Source organism: Montipora foliosa, chromosome 4, assembly GCF_036669935.1.
Source record: "Montipora foliosa isolate CH-2021 chromosome 4, ASM3666993v2, whole genome shotgun sequence".
In the NCBI taxonomy this organism is placed as follows: Eukaryota; Metazoa; Cnidaria; class Anthozoa; order Scleractinia; family Acroporidae; genus Montipora; species Montipora foliosa.
The window spans coordinates 33,997,686-34,004,096 of NC_090872.1; the positions used below are offsets into that span (position 1 = coordinate 33,997,686).

General features: G+C 38.2%; 1 pseudogene; it reads right to left on the reverse strand.

The window, feature by feature from the left end:
• Positions 1 to 6,397: 6,397 nt before the first annotated feature.
• LOC138000661 (52 kDa repressor of the inhibitor of the protein kinase-like) overlaps positions 6,398 to 6,411 on the reverse strand; it is a 3,077-nt pseudogene continuing 3,063 nt past the window's right edge.

Below are 6,411 nucleotides of genomic sequence, written 5' to 3' on the forward strand. Positions count from 1 at the left end.
TGCTGGTGTCTTCTGTTGATGTTAATGGTTCGCAGACTTCAAGGTGAGTATTACAGCGTTTTTCATTTGCATGACCACTATCGTGTGCTTACAACTCGAAGAGGGAATAAGTTACATGGAGAACTAACCACATCTACTACAAGGAAATAAGATGAAGAATGCAAAAAAGGGCACTATACGCAGCTAAAAACCATAAGTTTACAACTCTGAAATGTAACGGCTTTGAAATATGCCTTTCAAGTCTGATTAAGGGTAATTAGTATAAATACACAGGTGATTACACAAAATCGCGCGCTCTCATTGGCTCGCTATCTCGGATTATCAGCCGATAATCACCTCGACGGAGAAAATGGCTGCCAGTGGTCGTTTTGCCACTGTAAGTGAAGATGATTTCGAGTTGAAATGTTTTTTTTTTCTCTTTTTTGAAATAATCACCTGTATATTTATACTAAAACAATTATGTACTAGTATGATCTGAAAGAGCATTCCACAGCTTCGGGGCACAAGAGTACTTACCAAAGTGTTGCAGCTGGTTCATTGGGCATGATTGTGCCTGGGGGCTTCTTTCGTATAGTGAAAAAATAAAATTGGTATAAAAAATTTCCGTACACGAGCGAGTGACAAGTGTTTATCGACCAATCAGATCAAACATTAGCGACAGTAATTTATGTTCAATCGAAACTGACAGTCGTAAAACCCTTTCTAAGTGACTTTGTATCTTGCTTACGGCCACTAAAAGACAAAGAGGTATGTAAGCTTTACTTAACAGACGAATCCCTTCTCGTTATACTTAATATGTCGTGGGAGTTTGTCATTTTCCCCAAACAGGAAAATTCTTTCATCATTGTTGTTCATCATTTTAAGGATCCTATTCGAGACTGATTTGTCATTCGCTGTTTTCTGCAACGGCGCCCTGCACCGTCTCTCCGTCAACTCAATTAGTTAATCGGTTCAACAGAAAGTAAAACTGGTCATCGTCTTTCCTTCCTAAATTTTCTACAATGGACAAACTTCATCTCGTTACAGTGGCTGTTGTTGTTATATGCACTAAGAGCTTTTCAGTTCAAGCAAAAGCTGACGGTAAGATTAAAAAGTAACAGAATTCATTTGGACATATCCACAAACAAGTAGAAAAATCAAATTAGGTTTGCGGAAGGGTTATTTTTTTCGGTTCTTGGGCCCTGGAAATGTCAGGTAGCATCTTGGGAAAGCAAATAATTAGTTGGTAAGTTCAAGGAAGGTAATTTTCAGCCAAATTATTTGCAATTTCTAACTCTAAAAAAATTGGGTTCTTCCATGTTCAATAGCAAAATTCGAACACATCAAAAACATATTTCTTTTAGAAGTCTTTCTTCATTTATTTTAGTACGTCTTTTAATTCGTCATTTAATTCGTCCTGTGTAGAGATGGGCGAGAGACGCATTATGCGTCTAGACGAAGTAATAAAATCATTGAATTAGGGCCTGTTTATAAGGTCTCGGTTACCCGTTCGGAAGCATTCCGCCTCTCTGGTATAAAAACGGCCAAAAATAAATGACTTTGACCTTCTGACGATCTGTACTAACAGATGATGTCTGAATGCCTTTAAAAAAAGGTCCCGGACCATCAAGTTATTTTTGGCTGACAAAATCAGGGGTAACGTTCTAGTTTACGATCGAGTTTTGTTTTGGGATCTATCCTGCAGCTGATTTCATAACATAACGAAATTGCGTCTAAGCTAAACGAAACGAAACTAATAATTAAAAGATATTTGGTTCCACGAACCTGCCTTGGATTTGAGGTGGTAAACGTCGAACGATAGAGTTAATCTAGGCTAAAAATATACTCAGCAGTAACAAAAACGTACGAGCAAATCAGAATTTTGTAGCGTGCACTTTATAGCTAAGAATGAGCTTCTTAAGTAAAACGTATCATTTTCAGCATTATTGCACAAAATTATTCCTTCAGAATTTTATCCTCACAATTAATATTCATGAAATAGTCGCTTCCCGTCTCAGTTTCTTTCGGCTTAGCAACACTTGGCTCGATTACTTAGCATATTACCTGATAACGGAGCTTTAGTGGCCATATAAAAAAGCTAGAAACCAAGTCCGAAGTTGAAAATGTAATAAAGTAAAATTCGTGAAAATGCCTTCAAAGAGGAATATTAGTCAAATTGTGTCAAAGTCGTTCCCACTCTGGTGGGCTAATATTAAAATTTATACTTATCCTGATTGACATAAATTTATGTCTTGGAAAATTTATATCTTGATATGATAATTCCAATCTTTAAGAACTCTCAATCTGGCTATTGGAACATTTGTATTTTCATCCAATAGAGAACTCCAAATCATTTGCGAAGTCTTAATTATCTTTCAAAAGTTCCGGCCCAATATGTTGACGAGAGATTAGAAATTTAAAATGTCTAAATTGCCGGCAGCTTGTAAATGTTTTTGAATCGCTAAATTAGGGGCATGCTTTCGCCTCTTCTTGGGGAAATTAGCCATTCTTGCAATATTAAAGGGGCTAGGTCACGCAATTTTAGGCAATTTCAGCACTGATCGAATGGTCATAGAATTAACTAAAATATCAAAACAACTGTTCAAAACTATAGAAGAACTCTAACAAAACACAGGGAAGCCAAGAAGGGACATGGATGGACAAAACTGGAGAGGACTGAAATGGATTGAATTTGGGTAAATTTGAAAAACGTCGGCCCACCTTTTTTCAAATTTATATCAGTCGATATCAAAATGTCATTTACAAAGCTGGAAAATCATTCTCAGTTGTTATGGGCATGGTCAAGAACTGGTGTCTTACACCTATAAAATCATGAGACTTCCTTAATAAAATCACACCTTGCATTAGACTATTTTAAGGGTCTGTTCCGCAACGTCAACCAAGGCGCCAGTCCAGTAATTGAAATTCGAGGATGTGATCTATTTATTCTTAGACTAGGCAATTCCTGTAGACATTAGGTGTTGTGGACTCACGCAACCAATTAAGGTAAAGGACATATCAGAACAGTCAGAAGAATTTAAATTTTTCTAGTCCTCGGTCTGACAGGGAAGGTTTGCCAACACCTTTTGTCTTTGACCTCGTCTAGGGTGCTCTGGCTATATATTACTCGACAAGTTTGACAGAGCAGATTCTTACAACGTCACACCCAGTATTCCAAGTTATGATGACACCCTTGCAAATGGATGGTACAAATTTGGTGGGTTTGCTGGAAATCAAATTTCCCAGGTATGCAGACCTGCAAGTTATTGCAACACTCTCTCACCAGGATGGCTTAATGGATCGCATCCTTTAGTAGCTGATGGTCCTGTTCAACGCAAAGTGTGTTTTTCTGATGGCAAGGACTGTTGCGGATTCGATGTTAATATAACTGTTCTTAACTGCAATGGGTTCTATGTTTACTATCTGACACCGACAAGTAAGAACTATCGTTACTGTGGCAACGGATTATCAAGCACAAAAGGTGTGTGAACGTTTATTTTAATTTTCCTTTTTTTCACAAAATATTCATCGGTAAACATGAAATGTCTTAAAAGCTGTAAACAGCTCATGGCAAATATAATTTCCCACTTCTTTCCTAACAAGTGCAGACGCAGCATTTATGTCATTCTGCAAAAAAAAAAAAAAGAGATCGATGCATTCTCCAAAGTTTACTGGGCGCCGGTTATCACCACGCACTGGTGCTCAATTAGTTGTGCATCGGGCAGTCATGCCGGAGGTCGCGGGTTCGAAGCGCTGCCGGGTCAACACTCGGGATCTTAAAATAACTGAGGAGAAAGTGCTGCCTTTTTAATTTCGTCTGCAAATGGTTAGACTTCCGACTCTTCTCACAAATGTCGTCTATCTTCAAATGTTCCGTGTGCGACGTTAAAGAACCCACACACTATTCGAGAAGTGTAGGGGATGAGTTCTTCTACTTTGTGGCTCTTTTGTTCTCTCCTGCAGTAGTTGCCGGCTTGGCAGTGATGTTTCTAAAAAGGCTTGTAGTGTAGGAGGTCACCAAAGCAGAAACAGCCATAAGGCAAAAAGGGACTTTGCCGAGTGCTGGAATTACATGCAGATGTAGATCACAGCAATGGAAACCTGCGAGGTTTCAGCAGCGATAATAGCAATTGTCTCTTCTAGACACCTGAAGAATTCAGGGAGTTGCAACAGGATTCGAACCCATGACCTCTGCGAAGCCGGTGGAAGGCTACACAAACTAAGCTATGAAGCCAGAACGGGAGAACATCAATTTAATTTATTGGGCTTATGTGTTCCCGTGAAAGGACTCGATAAAAGTCAATGTATATATAGTTGAAATGTGGGTTACAGATGAACAGGGAAGAAGTGATCCTTCTTTAAGCAATTGTCTCATATATACACCTGAAAAACTCAGGCCCCAGTTGTTCGAAGGGTGGATAGCGCTATGCACTGGATAAATCACTATCCAGAGGATAACCCAATTGGTTTTGCTAGTGTTTATCCGCTGTATAGTGATTTATCTGGTGGATAGCATTACCCACTTTTTGAACAACTGGGGCTAGGTGCCTTCTTTCTCTCGTCTCTCTCTGTAAATATACCTTTAACATCAGTTTTAGGAGAAAATATCTGCCAATGTCGTCGTTTAAGGTGATTCCTCTGAAAAAAAAGTTGTCGAACGATTTTCTTAAAACGTTTCCTGAATGTTCCCTACTAATCCCTGTTCTGAAAACTACAATAAAAAAAAAAAATAAGCCACCGTGCGTGCTTAAGAGATGTAATGATTGATGCCTGTACTGATAATAATCACGCACGTTATTTCACCGGCTCAGGGTACATTTTGCGGTAGCTAAACGAGAGGGTTTTTAAAGTAACACTTGAAAAAACACCTGATAGGTAGAAAGTCTAGAGCATATGGAACACTGTCTTATATAGTTTATGGAAAAATCACTCAACTTAAAGCGTTTCTTGAGTCGTTGTTTTCAAGATCATCAAGTACACCCCTAGTCCTGTTCCGAGACTCCCACTTACCCCGCCCTGAAAATGGGCCTGAAACCCAGGCGGGAAAAGAGAGAGTCTTGTATTACTTGCAGGCGCATGCTCGGAATGAGCCACTCATATTGCATTAGATGCCAGGCTGGATATGTAAATAAAAGGAAACCTTGAAACTCCGACAAAACATTGTATATGAAAATTACTGTGTGATTCGCAGTGTCAGTAAAGAGAACATCTAATTTAAGCCTCGTCGTGACCAAACGAGGAGAAAAAAGCCCGATCGCAGTGATGTTGGAAAACTATTGCCGAATACACGTAACGACTGAGAGAAGATCGCAATAAATCGATGCAAAGGCTGAACTAGTAAATATAGCATAGGATTTCACTAAGCGACAAAACAACTCGGAGTCAGAATTTCATATTATCTGCAGTACTTTACCTCTAACAATGAGTTTCAGAAGGAAAGTGCTTTTAAGTAACAGCAATAAAAGCAAGGTAACACACGCTTTTAAGTAGCATTTTTCATCCTTATTAATTAAACGAACAAATTTGACCAAAAAAAAATCGTGACAATTAACGTCCGAATAATCGATGTTTGACTGCACAAAAACATGTATAAATTTAATAGGAACATTATTGCTTCATCATTGCGTTATCAGCACAAACTGGTGTGTAATGAAAGAAATAGTCCAGGTTGTGATTCAATTTCGTTTAACTTTTTATCTAACTTTATCAGGAATAATGCTCAGTTTTTCTGTCATGCAATCGTCTTTTAGTTTTTCCGATATAAAAATCATTGCAGCTCAACAGGCAGCTCTACATAAAACCTTAGCCATTTGGCCACGGCCCTAAGTCTGTCCTTGTAAGGAAAGAAAGATTTAATGCGACAAGTGCTTTGATAAATTATTCTAAGGAAAAATTAATAGTCTGAGTAAATTACTCTACTCTAATTACTCAAAAAAAAATCTCTGTTTGTCACCGGTTTTTGTGTATTATTTCTGATAAAACTGAGAGTATTTACGACATTTTTTACCTGATTGTTTTATATTGGGTATCCAAACAATTTGTACCCGATTTTGAAAAAAATTGGTAGGCCTAAACTCCTGAAACAATCACAGTTTCAATAATTACTGTGCAACTCAAACATATGTTAACTGGATCAGTGCAGTTATCTCGTAACTAGATCGACAGAAATAATGAACAATAAATAATGAACAATAAACAAGAGTTCCAGCAAGAGATTTATTAGTCTTCGTTGAGCGATTCACATTCACGACTTACATACAGTATATTTGTCAAGGAGTCTCGGGAGAGCAATTAAATCAAAATTTGATATTTTTCTGCGCCAACATCATGTTGCTGTTCAGTTGGGCACGAAATTCCATACTTTTGTATGTCATCCATCTGATCTTCCACGATTGGGACTCACGACAGGGGTGGATCCAGCATTTTTCGTGA